We start from the raw sequence: 27,989 nt of genomic DNA on the forward strand, positions 1-27,989 counted from the left end.
CTTTCGTTGGTCTGTACGTTGCTTTATCGTCGGGGTTACAGTACCTTGTTTTTGACGGTGAGCTTTTACCGGTTGAATTTGGCTTGACGGCGACGTCCTCTTACGTCCCTAGACCTGTCGTCTGAACGGGTGTCTTGAAGCGGTGTTACATTAAGTTGCGGAACCAAAGGGGTGGTAGTACAAGAAGTTGGTTTGGGGACACACATGAACCGCTGTAAATAAATGTATTACAGCATTAATTTCTAACTCTTCCTACAATTCATCAAAAGCTAAAACAGGAGTTTATTCGGTTATTTAATTTAGATTTTATCTTGACGTTCTGATTTCCTTCTCAAAATTTAACAGATTTAAAACAAATTACTTGCCAGAGTGTCATTAATCTACAATGCAACTTTATGAAAACACTCGTAATAAATTAATATAATGCTTTTAGAAAAATGAATACTTCATTAATTATGATGTTAACTTTATGATATTTTTCGTTTGGTTTGCGAAATCAAATATAATTTTTCATATAGTAGCTCGGCTAGTATTGTTGGAAACTTGTGCGCCAGCCAACATTTATTTTATTATTATTTATGAACTATAGGACGCAATCCAAGTGTAAATAACGGGCATTCGCCCAAAACTGCTCAGAACCTTAATTAAAAATGAACATTCATTAACATTAATTTCTGGAAAAGAAAAACTTTCTTCTTCGTCTATTAAGATTCTATCATAAAAATTTACTAAATCATTCGAAAGCCTTAATGACATAAGAAAACAGAGTCTGAAAAATATAAATTAAAAAATGTCATAAACTCAATATGAACAATTCTTAAAAGTTTCATTCCAATTTAAAGGCTATCTTCCTGACTTGCAGCCATACTCTACGATAATATATCTCCAGAAACAATAACTCAAATGTAACGTAACTGAAAACTTTCTATACTTCTGTAGAAAAAAAATTTATAATTATCTTCCATCACTAAAAAAATCAAAAGGATTATTCTCAATCAATATTATTAACTGAAAAATAACAGGCTTATTAATTCAATACTCTTATGGAAGTTTCAATCAATTTATAACACTTAAATTATTCCCTAAATTATATTTTAACCTTATTTTACGTACCTTAGCGGTTATTTGAAGAAACAATATTCGTACATGGTGAAGAAACACAATTAAACCTTCAGGACATGGCACTACTAGAAATTTAGACATTAATAAACAATAAAACTAGCTCCTACATTAACTACTGAAATAAACTTATAAACCTGCCCAAAAAGGGCGAAACATAGTGACTACATCTTTACTCTCGTAGTGCTCCTAGCAAAGTGTCCTCCGAAACGTAATCTGGTCTGTCGACTGGGGAATCCCCACTACTGTATTTAGAAACAGGTCTCCTATTGGGCGAATGGAATCAATTTGACCAATCGTCGCGTGGCTTCTACAGCCTTTGGACCAAATAGTAACTGCAAAATCGGTAGTTTGTTATAATTTCAAAGCTAGCTGTTTTCCAACTTATCGCATTTTATGTCGCGACCAGAAGGCTAAGTTTTAGAGATAATACCATACATTACTTCCTACCTTCTTATATGCAATCCAGTGTGTCCCCGGTTGGCTGTGCTTGTCCAAATTCACGATCGCATTTTCGTTTTTTAGAATTTTTTTGGGTAATGCATCTAGCATATATATTCTTCTTAAACGAATTCGTAATAAGCTAGCCCAATCCATTAAATCATAGTTACTCAATTCTCCTTCAATATTCATGCCTTCTTCTTCTTCTTCTTCCTACTCTTCTTTGTTGTTCTACGTTTCTTAACTTGAGGGAATAAACTCACACCATATGATGATGGTGGGGGTGGGGGTGGAATTAAAAGCCGCCCACCACTAAGCGGGGGGTACGGCTTCAAATAATACCCTTTACCTGCTATATGTTGTTTCAACTGAGCTATAGCCTTGCGTCTAATATCATTACTATAACTTCTCCTCTCATTCTTCTTCTTCTTCTTCTCAAAGAACCACCAAAGTAATTTTTAGCTTTCATTACATTCGTAACAAGGTAACTGAGACCTCTCTCAGCTAGGGGAGTTTTCGGATTTTTAAAAATTTCCCACGCTGCGTTTGCTAGAATTCTGTCAGCTTTGGCTCGATTAGAATTATCACTATTTAGTGAATATGCTATATCATGGGCCTTACAAGCCTGGTCAAGTTTGTTTATTCCAGGATCTCCACGTGCTAATCACTTTTCAAGTTTGGTTCCTGGTCGGCAATACTGGTAGCCAGGTGCTATGGGGATTTCAAAGGGTGTTACATCGATCAATGTATTTAAAATAGTTGAAGTAATACCTGTAGCAGCCCCTGCCGCCCCCTTAAGTACTTTCGTGGCCGAGCTTAAAAAGCCTCTCCCTCGTTTTCTTCCACTTTGCTTTCTCTTACATACCACCATTTTCATTACCTTTCAACTCAATGGTTGAACATTAACTAAAGTTAATTAATTAATCATTACACTAACTTAATCTAAAAGAAAAATGGAAATTTTCTATTAATTTGGAATAATACTTTGAATTCATCTATTCAGATCATCTATTTGAAATGCATTTGCAAAATGCATTTCAAATAGCTGATGTGAAAAAGTCAAACACAAAATAATATTGATGAGAATGAATGGAATACCAATCCAGCCAGATGTGTGTGGGGGCAACACTCAACATTCACAACAAGACCTTGTGAAGGTCGCGAATGAATGAAATGCATCACACCAGATGTGGCAGGCCAACGCCCCCACTTCGCAACAAGGAAGGCAGAGCGTTGAGCCGACCTTGACACAGTGAGCGATCGGCCGATGTTGTCAGCTCATGCGCATGCTTGCGCGTGCGTACACACTTCATTCTATATAAAAACACATTTTTAATTTCTTATCACTCAATGCAACTTGGAGAGTGATTGAGTTCTCTACACATACTAGCTGCCGAGGAGGCCTATCACAATTGGCGAGCACTGCATACTCCACAGAGGTTTAGCTCGACGCTAACATTATTGATTGTAAGTAAAAATTTTTGTTACATTCTCATATTTTTGTGAAATAACACTAAATTGATTTTTATAATATATATTTGGTTACAGTTATTAAATATTTCATTGTTTTTCACAGCATTTTCTCACCTCACTACTCGGTCTCATAAGCAGTTGTGCTCTCGTGAGGGAAACTTACCTGCATCGAGAAAATCATAGCCGAGGAGCTAAGCTGGAACAATACCTGAACCGAGTCGAGGAGCTGAGAGAAGCATATCCGATTATTTCATTTCGTCAAATCAACACATGTAAGTTCATTTTTACTTAAATTTTCCTCTTCTCCGAGGACAATATTGTTCTCCATGTTAGATCCTTCAACATGGAAGTAAGAGGAGCTCATTTTTCAAACATGAATCTTATCTTGACAGTGTTTTCTATCATCAATGAGATAACGCATTTTAATATTTAACCAACCAGTAGCAAAGTTGATGCATTTCATTTATTTACAATATTGCACACATACTTGATTTTGATCTTTCTTTGTCAATCTTGTTCTAAGCCTGTTTCATCTGAAGAATCTCGTAAAAAATTCCAGATAAGTTTATTTAATTGTTCTTTTGTTAAATGAGCATTGTTTTCTATTATAACCTTCTTAATTCTATTGATAGACTGTGTAATTATTGCACACACACATGAGCCTGGCATATCGCCATTCCCCAGAATTTATCATATGATGTACCATATAAATCACAAACAAGAATATGATTATAGTTATCACTATGCCAAACTCCTAATTTTTCATAATCTCTCACAAAAGTTAAATATTGTAGATTTGTCCATCCTTTTTCTGCTAACTGGTCCAATATATCTAGGTGCATGTCCAAGAGTTCACTTAATTTATATTGATATCTCATTTTTTCTAAAGGAACAGAATGGTATTCACTTAATTGATTAAAATGTCTATCTATAATGAATTGAACGCACAAATCTGAAGACTTTAACTCAGACTCCGCACCAAACACATTATCCATCTCAGTACAGTAGCTTGATGTTGTATCAGCAAAGACAAGATCACTACTAACAGATTAGCTTGCTCTAGCTTATTATTATTATTATTATGAAAAGCACACTCTAGCGATAATTTATTGTACTTTATAGTACTCTACTTATATATATTTGGTTACAGTTATTAAATATTTCATTGTTTTTCACAGCATTTTCTCACCTCACTACTCGGTCTCATAAGCAGTTGTGCTCTCGTGAGGGAATCAATCATACCATAGGCCGCTATCTACACCTGTACCATAGACCGCTATCTACACCTGTAGCATAGGCCGCTATCTACACCTCTACACTCGAGGAGATTCACGCTGCATCAACCAGTACATGTAAGTAAATTTTTACTTAAAGTTTTCTCCTCCGAGGACGATATTGTTCTCTGAGGACAGTGTTTGTCCTCGGAGGATAAAAAACCTTCTACATTATACTGCATGCTTGTGATTTTTTCGCTTCATCTGTATGATGAGCTTCTTCTTCTTCTTCTTTTTTCTTACACTCATCAGCATATAAACAAAACGGTAAATGCATTACTTTTTCAAATGGTTCAACGATAATATATTTACAAAACACACATTGTAGATAGTGATAGTTATGTAAGAAATAACCATTTCTTGCAAAATAGTCTGCTCTATCAGTTAATGGTTTGCAAATGTAACAATGTAGATGGTGATGCTTTTCAAAGTACTCTCCTTGTACAGATAAATCTTCTGGCATATTAGTAAATGATAAATATCTTTCTTCATATAATCGTAGAATATTATTATCATAATTCTCATCTTCAATTGTTATATTTCCTTTCCTTCTACAGTTCGGGCTAAACTTTGCATGTTCGTTGGCTACAACATCATTTTGCTCCCAATCTCCTATACAAACTGAACAAAATACGCAGCGCACAATATCCGGTTCACTTGCGAATACAAAACCGTCTTTCGCCATATTTTCTGCCGACAAATTCTGACTAGTTTTTGTCCATTTTTTATCGAATGTTAATAATCTCAATCTTTCATGTAACATTATCTGTCCTTGTGATAACATCGTGAATGCCAATTCACAACTGATTGTGAATTACATTCCTTTACACATACTATTAATTATTGCCCCTATGCCATCCTGATCATTATTCTTTTGTTTTTTCAGTATCATGCCGAGGGAACGCAGACTTCGTGGGATCAATTCAAGCGCAGTTCGCCATCGCATCAGTTTTGAGGACGAGGATATTGACATTGAGAGTGTGCTTGAGAGGACGAAAACTCGAGTTTTCGAGATAATTAGGGAGCATGCGGCACGGTATGATGCAAATGTAAAGTGGTACATAGTTTTAAACGTTTTATTGTATAAATTAGTGGTGCTGGATGACAAGGTTGATGAGTCTGTTTCATCTCTAATAAATCTACATAGTTACTCCAACATAGCGCTAAACGTGCTTGAGAACTATGAAGATTTTAATGAGCATTTTTTCTTGGCTGTGAGAAAAATCCTCTCATCTTTCGAAAATTTCGTAAGACATGGGAGCGGATGGGTGTTGAAGAAAATTGAATCACTGGATGTGAACGTGATTAAATTTAATCCTATATACACATCCAGTTTCATTCAAACACCCCAGTTTTTGAAAAACAAAAAATGTATTATAAATGTCAAAAATCTCTCTGACGAAAAATGTTTTTTATGGTCAGTGCTCGCGTATTTCCATCAGAAGCCAAGGAACTCGGACTTGACTGTAAAGTATTTGAGCAAGTTTGCTCACAGACTCAATATGCGAGGTGTAAATTTCCCGGTGACGACACGCGATATTAAGAAATTCGAAATACTCAATCCGGACATTGCAATTCACGTCATCGCGTATGACAACAAAAAGTTTTTCCCCTACCGTACAAGCATTTTCCGCACGCGTAAACACCAAATTAATCTTTTAATGTTGAAAGGCGATGCAGGAAAAACTCATTTCTGTTTAGTAAATACCGCGAACGGGAAAAACGGGCTATCGCGTCTTCTCTCCCACCTTTCAAAATGCCACGGTCAAGTACACATTTGCAATTTCTGTTTTCACCGGTTCACATCAAACAAATCTAAGAATTGTGATGGTAAAGCAAATTTGTTGAAACATGTGGAACTTTGTTCCAAGTTTGAATCTCAGCGCGTTTCATATCCTAAACGCGGAGAGACAATTAAATTCAAGAAACTAGGCGCGACGTTGAAGAAAAAGTACACTATTTACGCGGATTTAGAAACATACGTTGTGAATATTGATAATGATGATGATGATGATTCCGATTCTGATGAAGTTACTCGTAGTTACACAAAGAAAACGGCGCGGCATATTCCTTGCGGGTATTGTTTCGTTGTTATAGATGTAAACGGAGAAATCGCCTACGGACCTGTACTCCATAGATCGAGTAGTTTAGACGAAAAAATCATGGAGAAATTTCTTCAGGAAATTACAGATCTTGGCGAAATTTTGTATGAGGATATGAAACGTGAAATTCCGATGCAACATTTGTCCGAAAGTGAAGAGCGCGAATTTCAAAATTCAGTAAACTGCGGGCTTTGTGCTGAACCGTTCTCAGAAACCGATATTAAATGTCGTCACCATGCACATGAAACCGGTAATTACCTATGTGCAGCACATGTTTCTTGCAATTTAACAGCTCGTACTCCGGAGTACATTTCGTGTTATTTTCATAATTTCTCCGGTTTTGATTCGCATTTTATTCTGAAATCGCTCGGTAAATGTAAAAAAGAAATTTCCTGCATCGCAAATACGTCAGAGAGATTTTTGACACTTTCAGTAGGCAAAATTAAATTTTAGATTCCTACAAGTTTATGTCTGAATCCTTGGAAGTATTGGTGCGTAATTTGGTAGAAAGTACAGACATGGAAAAGAAGTTCGAACGATTATTTTCGGTGTTTCATGATCCACCTCGCGAACACAGACAGCTCTTGTTGAAAAAAGGAGTATATCCCTACTCGTACATGAGCTGTCCCGAAAAATTCGCGGAAACATCGCTCCCTCCCATTGAATGTTTTCATAACGACTTAACTGATACACCTCTGTCTCGCGAAGAATATGAGCATGCGCAAAGAGTGTTCTCAACATTCAAGCTGAAAAATCTGGGTGAATATCACGATTTTTATTTATGTTTGGACGTAATGCTATTAGCGGTAGTTTTTGAATCCATGAGGTCTACGCTTTTTAGCTCATACGGCCTCGATGTGACCCATTTTCTTTCCCTCGCGGACTTCACCTGGAATTGCATGTTGAAGTACACTAAAGTCGAATTGCAATTACTTACAGATCCGGACATGCATCTCATGTTCGAAGCGGGAATGAGAGGCGGGGTCTCATTTATCGGTAAACGTTATTGTGAGGCGAATAATAAACATCTACCTGAGACATACGATCCCTCAAAACCGTCTAATTATCTCCTTTACGTGGATGCTAATTCTCTTTACGCGGATGCTATGAGCAGACCCCTCCCTTTTGGGAATTTCAAATTCCTCACAGAGGAAGAAATTTCCAAACTTGATTTCGCGAATTTGGACAGCAATTCAGGAACTGGTTACATAATTGAATGCGATCTCGAGTACCCGAAAGATTTACACGATAAACATGCCAGCTTCCCTCTCGCGCCGCTACACTTAACTCCACCGCGGGAATTGCTGTCCGAGTATCAGACAAATGAGAACGGTCAGGGAGTGACCAGAAAACTCATGAACACACTTTTTAACCGTGAAAAGTACATTGTACACTATGTCAATTTAAAACTCTACCTTCAGCTCGGTTTGAAATTATTGAAAGTGCATCGCGTAATAAGCTTTTCCCAATCTCCCTGGCTGAAAAGCTACATCGACTTCAATATCCGGAATAGACAGAACGCGAAAAATAAATTTGAAATATCCTTCTTTAAGGCCTGTTGTAATCTTTGTTTTGGTAAGACTATACAATCAGTTCGGAAACACATTAATGTTAAAATTATTACAGACGAAAAACGATTAGACAAGTACATTTCAAATCCGTTATGCAAACGCTGGCAAATAATTAGTCCGGACGTGATCGCGGTTTTCTCTCGCAAGTTGGAACTTAAAATGAACAAACCTGTCTATTCCGGCTTTTCCGTACTGGAGTTGAGTAAATTCCATATGTACGATTTTTTCTATTGCAAATTACAAAAAATCGTACCCTGGAACCGCGTAGAACTCTGTATGACCGATACCGACAGTTTTCTTCTAAACCTAAAAGTAGAGGATGTGTATCAGTTGATCAAAGATAATTTGAACCTATTCGATACTTCAAACTATCCACCTGCCCACCCTTGCTTTTCCATGGAGAGAAATAAAGTTGTAGGTAAGTTTAAGGATGAAACGGGCTCAAGGCCGATCTCTAAATTTATAGGTCTTAGATCGAAACTTTACAGCTTTTTAGTTTGTAATGAGAATGATGACGAGGTTGTAAATAAATGCGTAGCAAAAGGAGTAAAGTCATCGGTTAAATGTAGAAAACTTAATTTTAATTTGTATAAGAAATCATTGTTTGAACGTAGTGTACATGTAGAAAAATTTAGTATGTTAAGATCCTATAACCATAGTATGTTTCAGGTCGAATGTGCTAAGGTCTGTTTGAGTCCTTATGACGATAAGAGATACATTGCAGAAGATGGTCTGAATACTCTCCCTTTCGGTCATTATAGTCTCAACACTTCAACTGATTGATCAGTATGTGTCGTGACAATCATCCAACACCACTAATTTGATTTGTCTGTTGTAAATATCATGAATATTATTAGATCTAAGCTAGCTTTAGAGCTTCATAGCGTGCCGCGTGTGAACTATCCCACTCGCAAGTATGAACTGAAAAGTGAAAAAGATCTCCTTCAAGCAGACCTTATTGAAATGATAAGTTTATCACGTTTTAATAAGGGTTATAAATATATCTTAGTTGTTATTAATTGTTTTACAAAATTTGCATATTGTGTACCATTAAAAGACAAGACAAGTCAATCTGTATTTAACGCTCTCCAACCAATTATTTCTAAAAATAAGGGCATTAAGCTGTTCCAAACAGATCAGGGAACAGAATTCTTCAATTCAAAAGTTAAAGCATTATTAGATAAATATAGTATTAAACATTACCATGTTTTTACCGATAAGAAAGCCTCCATAGTTGAAAGGTTTAATAGAACACTTAAAGCAAAAATTTATAGATATTTAACTGAGCACGGAACAAAAAACTGGTTAACCAATCTAGACAGTTTGGTTCAAAATTATAATGCTACAGTGCACAGTTCAATTAGAATGAAACCTAAAGATGTGGGGAAAAAAGATCGTACACATGTTTTATCGTCATTGAATTCTGCATTCAATAGACGATATAAATTGAAAAATTCAAAACCAAAATTTAAGCTAGGCGATATCGTGCGAATCTCGAAGAAACGATTATTTTTCGATAAATCTTATAACATAAACTGGAGCGCAGAGTATTTTGTGATTCATTCTATATTTCCTTCCAAACCTATAACCTACTCACTGAGAGATCTAAACGGTGAAGTAATTAGTGGTCGGTTTTATGCAGAAGAAATTAAAAAAACGCAATTAAACGAAACGGAGAGACAAGTGTATTTGATTGAAAAAATATTAAAACGTGATAAAAAAGGATTGTTAGTGAAATGGATTGGATTTTCTAAACCTAGCTATATTAGTAAAGATCAATTATTAGATGAAAAATAATCTTTTGTACTCAATTGTAAATAACATGTACATTTATTGTAAATAATCTATCGAAGATTTTATTGTAAATATCATGATGTACATTTGTTGAAAATATATTAGAAGTATTATTTGTCATCATCAAACATTGGTTCTCATTTCGTAATATAAGAATCTTTTGAACATCCATAATCTGTCTGATGATGATGTGGAGAGGAGGTGGAGAGTGTTGCTCTGCATTCCAATCTCTGGGAAACGCCTCTCTATACATGTAGCGTCATCATGACCTCGGTCATTGTTCTAACTATTGTAAAAATTTTCAGTACCTTATCAGATCACGCTCTGTACGTTTGTAATCATGAGTCAATTACCAATTGTTAACTTTGATACCTTAATTACAAATAAAGAAAAGCCTGCATTTTGTAAAAATGGAGAGCTACTACCTCACAATGCAAGAATGTTAATTATATCTCCCAGTGCTGGGGGAAAAACAAATCTCTTATTTAATTTAGTATTTGCTGAAAATGGTTTAAAATTTAAGCACATTTACTTATCTAGCAAAAGTTTATATCAACCAAAATATGTTTTTTTAAATAAGGTATTTGCAGGTTTGAAAAATATCGGATTTCACATGAAAGATGATGTGAGCCAAATTCCCCATCCAAACCGTATCCCTGAATATAGCTTGGTAATTTTTGATGACTTGCAACTGAGTAATGTGCCACAGATAAGAGAATATTTTACAATGGGTCGTCATCGTAATATTGATACTGCATATTTAATTCAGAGTTATGGTGCCACACAGAAACATTTCACTAGAGATAACGCAAATATGATAATAATTTTTAAGATGGATTTATTGAGTCTCAAATTAATTCACAGAGATCATGTTGGAGGAGATATGTCTTATAAAGATTTCAGTAAACTTTGTCATACAGTTTGGAATCGTAAACCGCATAACTTTCTTACAATTTTAAAAGAATGTACTATAAAGGAAGGAAAATATCGGGATTCACTGGACACGATACTTTCCCCTCAGTAGAGTATAATTCTTTGTGCAGTCATGTTGTCTAAAACACATAAGAGTAGGAGGAGGAGGGGGAGGAAGAGGAGAGGAAATAGCTTAGTAAATAACAGGAAGGAGAATTTAATAGAAACGATTAAGACATTACGAAAGGTGATTAGTGACAAGCATAAAAGCCTTATTAATTTTGAAAAACGAACGGATGAATTCAATAGGAAATCTCTTTCGCCATTAATTGAACCTATAATTGAATTGGGAAAAACCAAATCTACATTGCATTCTAATCATGATTTTACACCTAAAAAGGAAGAAGTAAAAGAGGAACAAGAGAGTATGGAAATTGATAATGAAGATGATGATGATGATGATGATGAGTATGAAGATGAGGAAGAGGAGAGGAGGATGGTGATGATGATGATGATGATGATGATGGGAGTTCACTTGGTGCTAGCAGAATCAATGATTTGTTGAGCAAATACCTAACAGTGTTTCATAACGAAAAGTTGAATAATTCAATTACTTATGGAGTTTCATACAAACATCAAAGTGAAAAGTATTATATCGGTGATATACAGGTAATATTTGATAATGGATATATAGATGTTGATAAAGAAAGAATTCAATTAACTCGCGGATTACTCGAATTATTATTCAAAGCGAGACCAAACAGAAATCTTTATAATAATGATGACCTTGACAAGTACAAACGTATCTTATTACTTACTGGCGTACATTTAGATCGAAGAGGCTATGTTAAACGTAATCATGGAATTAAATCGCAATTGATTCAGAAATTATTTCCCAGTAAAAAACTTGTTAAAAAGAAGGGACAAGGTTTGTTGAATTTTGCAAAAAATATTTCTCATGAAAGAAATTACCAATACTTTGATAGTTTTGATGAACTAGTGGAAAGATTAAATTTACTCTATTCCTCAAAAGCTTCTGGAATTCTGCTCATGATGTTGAGATTTCATCTATACTAGAAGAGCTCAGAGAAGCAAAACTAATTATTTAGTGTCACGATGACCTTGCATCGATTCGGACGGATTGAAACACCTACTGCTACCGCTTCAACTGCTGAGGTTTCCTGTAATATTGATGTCATAACACAGACTATAATTGATTCAATAAATCAGCAGGGAATCAGTGAAGCTGTTAAAAGTTCATTACAGAATTTTAGTGCAAATATTGATAAAGTTATCATAGAGAGAACACAAACTCTACAGAGTGCATTAGGAGAAGTGAAAAATTTATCAGATACCTTTTCAACCCAGTTGGTTAGTATTGACAAAAATAAGGTTGATAAATCTTATTTGGACGAAAAATTGAAAGCCATTTCTGATAAAATTAAAAATTTAGAGATCTTGGACAGAAACTATCTTAACACTAAACTGAAACAGCTTAGTACAGAAATTTTTACTAAAGTAAATGAAACACAACCGTCAGTAATTGATAATAAATATTTAGATACTGTTTTGGAGAAATTGACTAGTAAAAATATAACTAAGGAAGAATTTGAAAAAAGATTATCTGGAATGGCAGACGCAATAAAAGCTACTATTTTTGATGGGATTAAACAATTCGTTACAAAGGATGCTGTTAATGCTCTGATTAAACAAATTAATGAGCAATATGCACAAAAAACTGATTTAAAAGATTTTATTAAGAAAGATGAATTGGATCTTGCTGTTAAAAAGGTTAATGATGAACTAACAACCTTGATTACAAATTCTGAAAAAGATACTGTGATGAGACTGCAATGTTCACCCGCTTTTATAGATTATTTAAAATTATTCATTCACAAAATGGCCTACGATATTGTAAGGAATTACGCAAAAGTTAGTTTTAATATGAATTGGATAGAGGCTAAACAACATAATTTGACTGAGGAACAGGTGGGAGATTTGATTACATCGAAAATGGGTCTTGGTCAATATGCTGGGTTTGTATTAGCCCCAAAAGAAAATCTATAACGAGCGGTAACAATTTAATTGTAAGCATAGCTGGCGAGGGAAAGCAGAGCTGGCGAGGGAAAGCAGACTTCGTAGCATCCAATTCAACTGCTAGTAGTAGCGAACGGTCGATCATAGTGGAGAACGGAATGAATTCTCTATTCTCTCTTTACTCCTCATTCGTAAAATGCTGTGCTCCGCTACGCGGAAAGAGGCATATGCTCGTATACGGATGACGAAGTAAAGGAGAGCAAACTCAACACACATGGCTTTTGCAGCAGAGGAAAAGCAGCAACGCGCGAGGAGGCCCGAATTGGGTGCATACCAGTCTGCTACTTGTGTGAGAGAGAAACACATAGGAGCGCATCACCATTTCTCTCTCTCTATAACCTTGGCACGAGCGATGGATTTCACTACGTAACATCACATTAGATAAGGAAAGTATAGCACGCGTCGAATTGCAGCAACAGAAGGTGTCATTTGCTTTGAAACGTTCGAACTGATAAGACGATAAAATGAGTGCTTATTTCGATTGCGCAAGCTTTAATGAATTTTCAATTGATGCAGACCCGCAAGCAAATTGGGGTTTTGACCATTTGGCTTACGATTGGTTTACTGTAACCAATGTCACATTTCCTGATAGTGGTGAAATTTGCATACACATAATTGATATTGATAGTGAAGGAGACTTTAAAGAGGTTATCAACTTGCCCAATGAGTATTCTCTAGTCTTAAACAAGCATAAACTTAAAAGTTTTCTTTCACGCTCGTGGGAACTTAATGTCAGTGGAAATCGAATTTTCCTAAGAGAACTGCACCGATATTGATGATGTTGATTTGAGCACACCAAGTGATATAGGTCTGAGAATATCTATAAATATTTTTGGAATGCTTGTTCGTACTAAATTTACTAATAGATATTCTCGGAGAGCACACTTGACCAAAAAAAGCAACGCCCGCAGGTTTGTACAGCACACATAGAAGAAGAGGAATTTTAGAATTTGGAAATTCTTCTTCTTCTAAACTGTCGGGTGGAAAGCAAACCGGATTCACTTTAATCTGACAGTAGAAAGGGAAATTAATTTTTCCAACAGGGAAATTATTTTTTCCCTCACTGAGAGAGAGGGAAAGATCACTCTCTCTCTTTTCAACCCCCTCGTCCTCACTGGGAGAGGGGAGATAAGATAAGGAGAGGGAGAGGGAGAGGAGAGGGAGAGGGAGAGGGAGAGGGAGAGGAGAGGGAGAGGGAGAGGGAGAGGGAGAAGGAGAGGGAGAGGGAGAGGGAGAGGGAGAGGAGAGGGAGAGGGAGAAGGAGAAGGAGAGGGAGAGGGAGAGGGAGAGGGAGAGGAGAGGGAGAGGGAGAGGGAGAGGGAGAGGAGAGGGAGAGGGAGAAGGAGAGGGAGAAGGAGAGGGAGAGGGGGAGGGGGAGGGGGAGGGGGAGGGGGAGGGGGAGGGGGAGGGGGAGGGGGAAGGGGGAGGGGGAGGGGGAGGGGGAGGGGGAGGGGGATTTGCGCAAAAATTTTTCCTTATTTCTCGGTAATTGCGCAAAAAAACCCGTCTGAAATCTTGAATGTAAGCTACTGTAAATCACCCGAAGACTTCTGCTACTGCAAATATGCAAAGGGCTATTTAATTGGATCTCGTTAATATAATGATTATGGATTGCATTTGAACAATGCAAAACTTCCAGTTTATTCCTCTGATTCTATGAAATAGTCTCCATTCATTCAAATTATCTATTCGACGTATTTAGTTCTTAAACAATGTAACCCATATAGAAACTCTGGACCACCTTACCTATTCTACCAAAGACCAATATTCTATTCCGTTAACGTTGCAACTCAGGCTTTTGGCCCATCTCAATCCTTCAGGACAAAGCTTTGAAAGCGCCTTGTATTTAGCCCGAGGTTTCAAACAGAGCTTCTATATCAATTAACGTCTGCCTCAGATACGCAAATGCCATTCACACGGATATCTTGTTTGATGGGTTTGGTTGAACTGTCTCAAAATATCCAGTAGTATGACCTAGAAACTAATAGAGCTCCACCTCTTGGTAGCTGATCAAAACATTTCAATCTGCTTGATGAAGAAATTGAAAAAGCGAAGTATGTATAATGATTTGAGTTGAGAATAGAGCTGGATTCGGACATATCATACACACATCAGTGTCAGTGAAAGTGATCGGATCAGTGAAAATGTAATGCTCATGAGTTCCAATTATTGGACTATTTCAACTCAGTATGTATAGTCCCATTAGAGACTATGAGAATGATATTCTCACGCTGTACCGGACCCGTTCACTGATAATGATACTTGGGAATACAGCTTTGAAAAGAAACTTAGTTATCACACAGGAAAGTGAAGTATATATTATATAAAATGAATATCATCATCAAGATATATTAATATGTTCTGAGAAGGATTAAAGTTATGATTATTATTCTTATCTGGAGGTGATTACATTCCATTGGATATTTAATGTAATATAGTAATAATGTGAGTATTAATGTTATTAAATACTGTATTATCAAATTAAGTACTATTATAGCACTAATCTATATAACATTGAATATTTGCTCTATTTGAAAGGGGAAAAAGCAATAGAGGTAACTCCATTCAATAAAAATAATGACAAGAAATCATTATGATTTACCATAATTAGTATTTGGATATATGACACTAATTGAGATTGATCAGTTGAAAAAAGTTGCATGATAATAGAGAGTTTGGAGACTCAACATCATTTGCAATCCCATTTCAACAATGCATACACCGATAATGTGATGGAATCATTCATTTTTGGTACAACGGGTGAATGACATCATAAACAAAGCCAGAAACAAAGAGAGAAAAGGGAAAAATTGAACGTGGTGGTGAAGAGAAATAAAGGATCAATCTCCGAGAGAAACGACCATCAGTTGAGCTGATGTATGCAGTCCCATTTCTGAATGCACGAGATAAATTGATAAGTTTCTCTGCATTCCGCATCCAAATCAAATAATCATTAATCATCAGGCATTTGAACCGTTTGTTTGCAATTGTGCATCATGCATTGACTAAATTCAGTTCGAACTGAATCAGCTTTTTCTAGAGGTCGTGCAGAATTAATTGATTTTTAACTGTAACTCATTGCCATTTCACAAATTCAAAGTGAGCATCAATCAGGTGCAGTCGATTGAAGCTCATTATTTAGAATATCTCTCAAATACAATAGAAGTTACAATTGAATTTTTGTTAAATTGATAAATTATCCTGTGCATTCTGATACTGAAGTTACAAACATTTGGGAATTTGGAAATACAATGACTCAGACTGAAGGGAGTTCTAAATGCAATTTAAACAGAGCTCATGATTAATTTGATTGTTGATTCATCTGGAGCATGGATGGATTGATAGACTTTGCGTGAGGTTCATTATATCATATTACGATAGCCCCTATTTACCATTCATTCCATGTACTCGAATAATTAATTTTGGATTGTACTGACATTAATTCACAAAAATGTCAAATGAAACTATCACTGAAAAATCCGCTTCAATTCTAAATAACAATACAACTGACTAAAATATTAACTGGGTTAAAGATCTTATGTGGGGTCTTAAAATATCATACAATCATTTTCATCTTCATTCATCTCTATCTCGTACAATACAATGTTATTCTTGGTTAATTATTTTTCAAATAAAAATTTTATTTCTGATACTAGCAGGTTACTGTCCTGTGCAGGTTACTGCAGGTAACGTCCTTCGCAAGGGTCTGATTAAAAACTAAACAAACAAAAAACTTTACCTACTGAGATCTTAGAGGATTAAAAAGAGGCCTATAACCATTCCCATTAAATTGGGAATCTGTATGCCTAATTTCAAGTAGTATTTCAGATGTGATGATGCGTCATTCGTGTATTTCCATTCAGTACTAGAGAAAACTTCTAAAATCGTTTCATTCTACGCCCGTGCATGAAAAGCCGATTCTTCCCTTTATCATTTCTTTATAGACTGACTAGTTAATATTTGTAACATTGGGTTTCTTAATTTTTTTTCTGTCTCCCTGAATTCCATCACTAACAGGAATATTCCACTCACATTATATCAATTAATCGCCATTGTATACATTATCATCCTCTGGATGATGACTATCATGTATATCATAATCCTCTGGATATAGGAAAAATCCACTTGCACCCTTCCTCTACTTCTAAAACTTCAAATGTCATACAGAAACGAATTTCAATGGTTATATAAGGGGAACAAAAACATGATTGTGAATTGATGCACAGGCATAGAATGATACCAAAAACTGCCATCAACTAGGCTTCATACGACAAGAAACCAATCAGGCATTACTTGAGGCCAGAACAAACATTTCAATGATTCATAACAGACTACTGAACACATCCGCATGCGATCGTCACGTCAACCCATAATGTTTCCCCTTGCCATTGTCACAAAGTATAAACGACCAAAACAACAAAATAAAGCGTCAAACTTCTATCTAAACGGACGGGAAAAGTGGCGAAGTCTGGTGACGATAATAATTCAAGTCTCTTCTGTCGATACAAATTCACAATGCAACACACATTCTGTCATGGGGAATTAATGTGGCTGCCATTCAGGGTTCGACGCTTGTGTGGTGAGTGACGGTGTTTGATCAAGATAGCAGTGAACGCGCCAAAAAGCATCAAATGTTGCGAACAATTGTTACTGCTAGTACGGGAAGGTATAGTCAGTATAGACTGTAGTCAGTACACATGGAGAGACAGAAACATTGTACAGTAGTGCAATGTACGCTTGTCAAAAATCAAGGGTAGTGATGGGTTGGAAACGTGGTTATTGCAGGAAAATGCAGATGGAATAAAACAATGAAAGGTGGTGATTCGGTATTCGGGGTAAAATAGAATGACTGACTTGATTGATTGGGAGTTCCGGGTGGAATAGAATGATATGATAATATTATTCAGATGTGGTTGATCAAATAAACGATGATACTCGTAACTTCGAAATGTTATTCCCCTCGGAGTACTTCGTTGTAATTTCAATCGAGAATCAAATCTTTTTGATCAGAATGACACCTAAGGTCAAGAAAATTATAATTTGGGCTCTAATCCATCTGGAAGTAACTTGAAAAAGTACATACGGTACAGTTATACTTTCCGAGAGATCCAGGTTCAAACGTGGAGACTAGGTCTATTGGAAAATCCAATGCTCAGTGATCCATTGAAAAATTCAATGGAGATATATTTTACTCCGATTTAAACTTGATAAAAATGATGGAGGATAGTCATGATGAACACCAACACTAAGCAGCTAGAATGTCATTAGTTTCGTATGAGAGTTTTTTTTGTGGGGGGATGATCAAGACTAACATCTTTATTATTTCTTCTTCTTCTTCTTCTTCTTCTTCTTCTTCTTCTTCATCATATTCTTCTTCGACTGTACAATTCGCTTCTGATAATATGAATGGATAATATGAATATAGTTCATCTCATGAACTATATTGGTAATTCTAAATGGATTAACTAGCTCCCTTTGAATTACATTTTTCTATTAACAACATGTTTCCGTTACAATGTCATTATGATAATTAAAGTAGTAGATTTATTCAAAGGATATACTGAGCAGCACGAAAGGCCGATAAAGAGCATCATAACTGAATCATTGATTGATCTATTCAGAAAATAGTTCTTGATTGATTCTCTTGCTTCTCCCACAATATTATTGATGCATTTTTGAATCCATAGTGAATGGATTGTGTAGATCAATTTCTGTGAATTTGGAAATGCTGCTGTCAGTTGCATCGAATCAATTTAAGTCTTCACTCAATTTATCTCCCGATTGAATAAAGTCTATTCAATTATGTTGGAATCCAATCAGTCTTTGTACGCTGATTGATTACTTCACGCCATGAACCGTCATTTCAAAAAAGCGTTTGAGTTCAAGTCTCTTAACAAAAAATCAATAACCCAACCGACACATGCGACTGTTTCCAATGACAATTTGCTCTGTGCATGATAAATGGTTTCTGGACCGATTAATTTATCAAAGAGTATCAACTGTAGAATAGTGCAATCACCGCTGGTTTCCATTGCAAGAGAGCATCCAATCGAAGTTCAGCAATCAGTTTCACACCTAAAAGACACAGGCTGTCATCAGAAAGGGCGCGGGAACCTCTCCCTACAACAAATAACCACTGACGACGCTGCTATAAATTCGCCAGTAATCAATTTCAGGTTTATCTTCGCTGATTAGAATCGGACACTGGTAATGTTCTAGGAAGCCCCTCGTCCATGCGACAGGTTCAGCCCAATGATCACCGACTGCCTAAATTGCAATGACCTGTTAACGCCCATCGGCCAGGAATTTCAATTTCCGACCATCATTAGGCGCTGATCCTAATTCGCATTACTTGGCTCTGAGATTTCATAGGAAACGATTATGCGATAGTACGACGGATTTGCCACACTAATTCCATACAACTTGGTCACACTTGATATGATCGGCGACAGGAGTACATGATCAAGATTGATTAGCCTAATCACATGGAGTTAGATTGTTCATGATAATATCATAGAGGTATAGGATAACAACGTTTCAAATTATAATCCTTGATAGCTTGATCTATGATAATATTCGATGACAGAACTACTTCGAGAGAATGATCACAATGAGTGAGAGTGGAATTGCAATTATCGGCGATCAAGTAAAGGGTAATAATTATAATCATGATTAACACTTGTTTAATGATCTCAATGATAATCTCAAATGTGAACACTGGTGAACATGAATCAGGAACTGACAATAAATATGTGTGTGATAGCAGTAATAAAACTCCAAAATGATTTATTTATATTGTATTAAGTGAACAGATACATTATTCAGAGAAGGAAAAAGGATATCGCCCAAAGCGTCTGGCGCTTTGATCCAAAGGATAGCCGTCAAATCCTCACAATTTTTGAATTGAGCCTCAAAAAGTTCAAATATGTAGATTTTGTCCATTATAATTATAACTACACCAAATCATCAAGGTTAGTCATATTAATCTTGGATTGAGATTATCAAAGTGTGTGTTCCAAAAAGAAGGTTACTGGCTATGGGAGAATTAATTTTTTAGACCGAGACAGATACTTTCGACCTTTCAGCAGAGATACTTTTAGCCGTCGTAAACTTTACAACCCAACAAACCTGAAACTGTAGTATGTGTCGTGCAGTGCAGTTCAGGCCACAGCTCAACGTTATTCTTCATGGAAGTTTCCTAACTGGGGAATTTCGTGGGAATTTTTTCCAAAGAGATCCAAGCAGCCACATTATATTTTCCTAGCCACATAAGACATAGGAGGGAATTTTATAAGTGCTTTCAGTCCTAGGATGTACTAGCTACGGTGATTGAAACAGAGAAATAACCCATGTTACAGCTAAATTACGAATGCATTTTCACTGACTTCATTATAAGTAATCTAAATCATTAATGTCCACAAACAACAAATTAACTCGGAGTATGGAACTCTCTATTATTATGGAATGGAGGAGATGTGGATATAACGAGAATTAAGTTATGACCACGTGACTATGAAACAGTAGTCTTGTAATCAAAGGTGAAACACGTGAAAAACTAGTAATTGGAGAGGAAAAATGAAGACACGTAAGCTTTGTGTTATGGACATTTGAAACACATGAAAGAGATAGATTTTGTTTGAAAATTTTTCTGTTCGTGACATGTATGAGTAATTCACAACAAACGAGTACCTGTGAGAGAATGATTGTAGCATAAAAACTGAATACATGGAATGAAACGTTTGCTATGATGAAGCTCATCCAATTGGCCATTGTGAGTTTCACTTGGAACTGTCAGTATTACCGAAGAATAACACCAAAAAGGAGCGTTTAACCTATGCTGACAGATTGGATTAGCAAGTTGTGTGTGATAAACAATAGGGTTCACATGGATTGTCGACTGTAATGAATAAAAACCACGGAATTTCATTATGGCGGCGTTGTTGTATGTGGCCTGCGGGTTTATTAGATAGACGTCGATGCGTCGCGCACTAATTGAAGTTCAACCGCAAAAACAGAAATGGGTCGCTTAAAAATCTCCTGGCGCTTGTCTTGTCACCAACGTTGACTGTTGACATGGGGTGACCTTCACAAAGACGAAGAGTGGAATCAGACAAGACATGCTTAGTTCAATTTGTGAGAATGAACATGAGAATACATGTGGTTTTTAATAAGTTTTCAATTTTATTCTATTGTGTTGAAATTCGTATTTATAAAGGTATGGAATGAGTGCTGATTCATTACCACCTCGACGTTGGACAAAATTCGAGGAATTTCGATGACAGGGAAGTTTCTCATAATCTGAGATGTTATGTTATGATTTGATTGTTACGGAGCAATCCCATGTTCCTCCCCTAGACTCCTCAGATCTACATAAGTTCCAATTAGGTATATTTAAACGAATTCTAAGGAGATCTTCAAATTCAAAAAAAGAGATGATTCACTATAACAACACATAATATTATCAAACGAACCTGAAATACCTTCGAATTCAAGCATTCAAGCTTTGAGTTGTACAGTAATATTCAACAAGAAGCAAACAATAGAAATCTCAAATTTTCATGAGCAGTGAAACCGGATAAAACAGTGATACAATACACTTTCCTGACCAAGAATAAACACTTTCCTCCGAATACCATTTCAGAATAAACTTTCCTCTGGTGATCATGTAGGTGTATTCCCCGAATGTACAAGTGTTATCTAACTCTAAAAGCTCTCACACGTATGTTATTATTAATCCACAATTCTACAATGTGAGAGCATGCTACTACTAATAATGCCTACTGGCATTATACATTTTAATATATGAATACAGATAGACAGCACCGAATTTGACGTTTTAAGGCATAAAGTAAACATTTCGGGCATCGCTAGCGCTGATTTCAATTGCGGCTATTGTTCGAGTGTTGAAATTATTGTTTCAGTAGCGGCAATGAGCATCGCTCAGTCATTGTGTCTGGTTCAGGCCGGCTATTGTGTCAATGGCTGCCGCATTCATTGTCCACTCATGTGCATGCTCCGACCGCCCGCCATGATAATGGAGCCACTGATTCACTGGCCAATGTCTCACACTTAAATACACAATTAGAGTGGCAGAGGGGTGGTTGGAGGGGGGTTGTCCGGAAATGCTGGGATGGTGTGAACAGTGCTTGGCAAAGAAAGAGATGAATTAGTGGGTACAATACTTGAGGAAAGATTCATGTGAAGGTGGAAGGGAGAACGAGATAGATTCGTTGTGAGGAAATGGGTCAACAAGGGGGTGAATAAGTTGATACAATGAACTATTGAAGATACATGTAACGGTTGAAGGGGAACTAGGTTTGTTGTGGGAAAATGAGTCAGAGATGATAATTTGGGTAACTATGGAGGTGAATGAGATATGTATTTGAGATTATGGATAAGATCTGATTACATTTTTTTGCTCGAAGTGAATATCATTTTTTGGCTGAAGTTTAAGCTTTTCAGATGTCATTCGAAACATTGTCACCTATGGAACTTAAATATCAACAGATTTACTAATAAGAGTTTGAGAACTTGATCGACTAGAAGTAGGTCATTCTGCTACTACGCTGCATCTAATCCATTTCATGACCCCGATGAACCTACAGTCTCTTTCCTATATAACATATTACAATCAACACGTAGCTGTGATTGAACTTATTTTCAAACTTAACAAGAGTGATTAGTTGATAACCTAAACTAACCTGACCTATTCATAATTAAAACAGTAGTTTAATTGCAGAGCTAAAGCACTTTTAAATATATAAGAGACGGAAGAACATGAGATTCGAGTTTATCAAAATATTCCTGAAATTGGAGTTTGAGACTATTGAATTGAGTTCATCAGTTCATCTACAAGTAGCTGCAAGAGTTATTGAATAACTAGCAGGTAACCCGTGCTTCGCAAGGGTCTATTAACTTGACGTAATGAGATCTGGGAGAATTGAAAATAGTCCTATAAGAATCCTCGGTTGATTAAGAATTTATATGCAGCATTACTGCATTTATATGCAGTAAATCAGTCCAGTAGTTCAGATGTGATGATGCGTCAAACATAATTTTCCTTTACTTTACACCTGTATACGTGTATAATCCAGTTCTTTCCTTTATTATATTATAGAGATGATGGCGGTTCCAAATGGCGGAAAAAATTTGGGTGCCACGGAAAATCTGTTTTTATCATTCGAAAAGGATCCCCAATCATACCTATCTTCTAATTTCCCTTTTAAGAGAAATGTTCTGCTGCTTCCATATAACAACTGGAAGCATGACAAATAATTGAAAACTTGACAAACTGAAAGCCTTATGTAATCGAATCTTGAAGAATTTGAAATAGGTCTATAACCATCCTCGGTTAAGCAAGAATCTATATGCAAAATTTTGAGCTAATCAGTCCAGTAACTCAGACGTGATGATGCGCCAAACATAATTTTCCTTTACTTTACACCTGTATACGTGTATAATCCAGTTCTTCCCTTCATTATAGTATAGAAGATGATAGATGGATGGATGATCATTGTTATGTTACCAAAAGATAGAATAAGTTGAGTAGTTTCCCTTTCAGAGGGAGTTTTGACAACCCACAAAACTCATTTTCCATTTGAAGATATAACGAAAAGGTGCATATGACCATATTTTTTTGCTCAGCTTGCCAAAATACCCCTTATTCCAATATTATAATCTTTGACTGACTGTACAGTGAGTCAGTCATTCTGTCAGGGCTCAAATAATTTTCAAAATTTGATTAAATAAGAATGAAATAGAATAATTTCTTTATATCAACACCTTTATTCAAAGACATATTAGCTGCATGCGTTTTCATATTGCCGATACAGCATTGATGAAACTGTAGACGTTTATTTAGCACTTTGTCTCAAAAATTGTTCTAGCTGAAAATTAATAATCCATGCCACGTGTAGGCCTAAACATTGCATCAGGAAAACGAAGTTTCAAAACTATGTTTTTTTCTAAACAGATAATTTCGAGATAATTTCTTTGATGCAGCTGTTTCACATTCACCATATTATACAGAGTTTGTGAAAATGAAAATATTTATTAATTATCAAAACAATACTATTATCATATTTATAATGAAAATATTATCATTATCATAAAAATATCTATCAATTATTAAAACAATACTATTGAGGTTGAGTGGTATCAGGTAAAAAGCAAAATAGGAACAGATGTTATTTTTTTATTTCGATATGATTTGGTGATTTTTTATCTATTATATAAAAGCGAAATGGCACTCACTCACTCACTGACTGACTGACTGGCTGACTCACTCACTCACTCGCATAACTAAAAATCTACCGGACCAAAAACGTTCAAATTTGGTAGGTATGTTCAGTAGGCCCTTTAGAGGCGCACTAAGAAATCGTTTGGCAATATTTTAACTCTAAGGGTTGTTTTTAAGGGTTTAAAGTTCGTCTTTTAGCATGTATATTCTCCTTCTCTCAATCTCTTAATTATGATTGAAATATCCATATCATATGTTACTATAGAACTATAATCTAGATAGAGTACCTCTTCGAAACAGGTTGACATTAAGTTGAGTTGACTTTGTTGGTTGGCACCAAGTTGAAGATTTAAATGCATTTATCGCGGAAAAAATTGATTGGGCACTGCTACTTCAATCCTGGGAATATTATATTACTAGCCGTCAGGCTCGCTTCGCCATATCCGTTTAGCCAGACGTTTAGTCTGGACCCCCGACTGGATTGTCCTAACATATGATAAAAATTCCCAAATGAAAAATGCAGGCGAGCGAAGCGAGCCTGCTGATCTCATTCTTGGACGATCCAGTCGGGGGTCCAGGGGGCGGAGCCCCCTGGCTATACAGACGGATATGGCGAGCGAAGCGAGCCTGACGGCTAGTTTTTTTATGAAATCGTATGTACCATTAATGAAATTTGAACACTAATTCTGAAAAATCTAGAAGGAAAATTGGAATTTGGATTTCCAGGTGCACGAGATTGATATTTTTAGAATGTATGTGCAAAATTTGGAGATCTAAATCATTCCCATTTTTCCGGTATGCAATCCACAAGTTGGCATGTTTTAATGGGAACAAACGAACACACGAACAAACATAACCCCTCTCTCTCATTATATAGATTCCAATATGATTTAAAAGAATTAAGAAAAGTCATTGAATACGGGAATAGGAGAGAAATAGAATTGCTTGAATGCTTGGGATAGGATCTAGGTGACGTTTGTTTGAAGAACGAACTTGATCTAGCACCTAGACAATTCGAGGCTCTCGAGTGGACATTCAGAAATTCGAGTTATCAAGCTGCTCAAGTGGTGGAGAATCTAGTTCCGAGTGTAATGCCATTGCAATGTGAACTCTGATAGCATGCTATGATATTAGAAGATAATATCCCAGTCCAGTATATTGCGTTTGAGAAGAGTTTTTTTTCTCTGGGAGTGGATTTGTTTTTGGGAGACGCTATGAAAAAAAGTAGTCTATTCATCACACAAATCATAAAACAATGTTAATTGGTACTTTGATTCCTCTGTAAAACGATTGATATCCCAATATAGAGTTCTAAATAGAAAGTTTCTTGAGAAGAGTTTTCTTCGAATAATTTATACCAGTTTCTAAAGCGAATAGTTTTAGAAGAGTTTATACCAGAGCATTACATATTTTGAATAGGCTAGTCATATGGCTAGTCTATTTATTACAATGGTAAATTTCAATGAGGAATCAAAGAATTGGTTGAGCTTAGATTTTATAAAATTGGGGAGGGGAATTCATGAGAGTATGATAATTTTTGGAAGAAGTTTCAATTCTTACAGGCTTCAAATATTCTAATTTCTTGAAGATTTGAAATTCCCGAAATATTTTCAATAATTATTTGAAACAAATGAGGCAATAATGTTATAAAGAAGTTTCTAGTTATCTTGGTACATGATGTGATAAATTGAGATTGGTTTTGTAGTCGGGTTGAACCAGCTCAAAAAATGTACAGTTATCAGGATAAATGAAAACTGGTCAGGATAGAAGTATGCACAGTTATTCAAATTTTCGAGCAGCACGATGTCAACACATCATTGATTCTCATTGATGTTAGAGAGACTGAAAATTGCCAGTGATCCGAATGTGATTCTATTGATTGGATTATAGAATGTTCAAGCATCATTTGACATGGAGAGAAGCGTGGCATTTTCAACTGAATACCTGTCATTTTCAGCGTGTCAGCTGCCAGTTGATTACTATCAGATCACCGCAACCGAGTTACAGGGTGATACGCTCCTCTCTGAAGGCATTAGTCGGTGAATTTAATACCTCATAATCTCCAGCAGATGAAAGAAGTTGGAGCTTGAGCAGAATTATCAAAAATTGATATTTCCCATATATATTGCGTTGGTCAAGGTGATTTAGTGGTGGATGATTGTTATTATGAATTGAGTTATGCATTATTGAATTTATTCAGTATTGGATACTTTTATATTAAATGTTGTCTGTCATGAATGTTTGCACCTAATTGCAGGATTGCATGATTGATTCCAATCGAAGTAGTGGAATACAAATACATGGATAACATTTCTGAAGATGATTCATAGAATCTTCTTCAAACCTTCCTGTTTCAAATGTAGTTGAAGCTGGATAACGCTTCAAGTATTGTTGTGGGGAAGAACGAATACAACATTCACCAACAATATTATGCAAATGAACATTAAGGAGAATGAAAGGAAATAGGATGAAAGAATTGAATTGATAAAATTACTCAATGGAGTTGTTTTTTTTTCAATCAAACTTATGGTATCATTTCCACGTATTATGTTGAAGAGAGTTGTAGAAGATTTGGACCAGAGTTTGATAAAATTCTGTTGGTAATAACACTGTCAAGTTTAGTAATGTGTTAGTTATGTGTTCTGTTAAGCCTCGCACACACACATCGATTTTTATTCATATGGTATTTTCCCGTACCTATGAATTCTATCAGATTAAACGGAACTTGACAAACAACATCTGTTTAAACATATGTTTAGTCATATACATTTGAAATAATAATCATATGTTAAATCTAATAGGATTCATAAGGACGGCAAAATACCGTACGAACAAAATCGATGTGTACCTGGCTTCAGTTGATTGGACTTGAAAAATAATATTGACAGCGAGAAATTAGACGCTTTTCCCCAGCAATCCTCTCTAAATGTTTTCATGGATATTTCCATGTTATTTGAACCGTACAAAAACAATATTGGTAGCAGTTCTGAGAAAAAAAGTAAAAGCAAAAGCCTCAGATCTGCGTCTCAAATAAGATGTGGAAGGATGAGCGCTGCATCTTATCTGAATTGTGAGCTACGGTAGGTACATCATACGAGAAACACGTGCTGCATCATTTCACATTTATGGATTTATTTCCATGCCCGTGTAGGAAATGATATTCTGCCTGAACGATATTTCGAGATAACAGTATTGTGTTTCAAAGGTTCCTTGACATATATGTGGATGGATCACGTTATCATCGCCGAGAAAGATGTTCGAAAAGGCCTACCTTTTGGATACGGGGTATTTGGTGTTAAGGGAAAACAAAGATATCTCCAGCCTCGTTCACACCGGAAATAGAAGTGTAGTTAGAGGATGTAGGTGAAAAATTGTAACTTGATATTAAAACAATGTGGAAACCCATCATAATTCAGTTCTGGAATGATCGGTATCACATAAATGGTCATACAAATCATACTTCATCTCAATCATACTACAATCATTCCAAGTTTTATGAGAATCAAGTATATTTCTTATTCATTGCTTACAGAGTCGGTTTATTCTGTTCATCCCAAATATTAAAAATTCTAATTATTTCTCACTTTCGAAATTGTATTCAATTAGATCAATGCTCAGCATATTATCAGCATATATTAATGATTGAATTGAATTGCTGCCTTTATTAAAAACCTAGGAGGGCGAAGTTAGGGCGCAGCCGGCCCTCTCTTACACTTAACCCTCCATACAATTCTAAGTTACAACTAAAACAACATCATAAACAATGAACTAAAGTAAAAGAAAACAATAACTTAGAAAAACAAATTAACAAGAAAAAATATATATAAATATAATAACTATATTTAATTTTTTATTATATTATAATTATTTATAATTATATATAAATATAATAAAAATAAAAAAAAGAGAAAACTTGAACTCCTTTCGAATTTGAGTACGTAAAGGTGGTTATGCAGAAAGGAAGAAG

General features: G+C 35.8%; 1 protein-coding gene across 1 annotated transcript in view; it reads right to left on the bottom strand.

The window, feature by feature from the left end:
* Positions 1–27,989, bottom strand: part of LOC111054115 (alkaline phosphatase, tissue-nonspecific isozyme) — a 192,971-nt gene that overhangs the window by 107,966 nt on the left and 57,016 nt on the right. The window lies entirely within an intron of this gene.

Source organism: Nilaparvata lugens, chromosome 8 (assembly GCF_014356525.2).
Source record: "Nilaparvata lugens isolate BPH chromosome 8, ASM1435652v1, whole genome shotgun sequence".
NCBI lineage: Eukaryota > Metazoa > Arthropoda > Insecta > Hemiptera > Delphacidae > Nilaparvata > Nilaparvata lugens.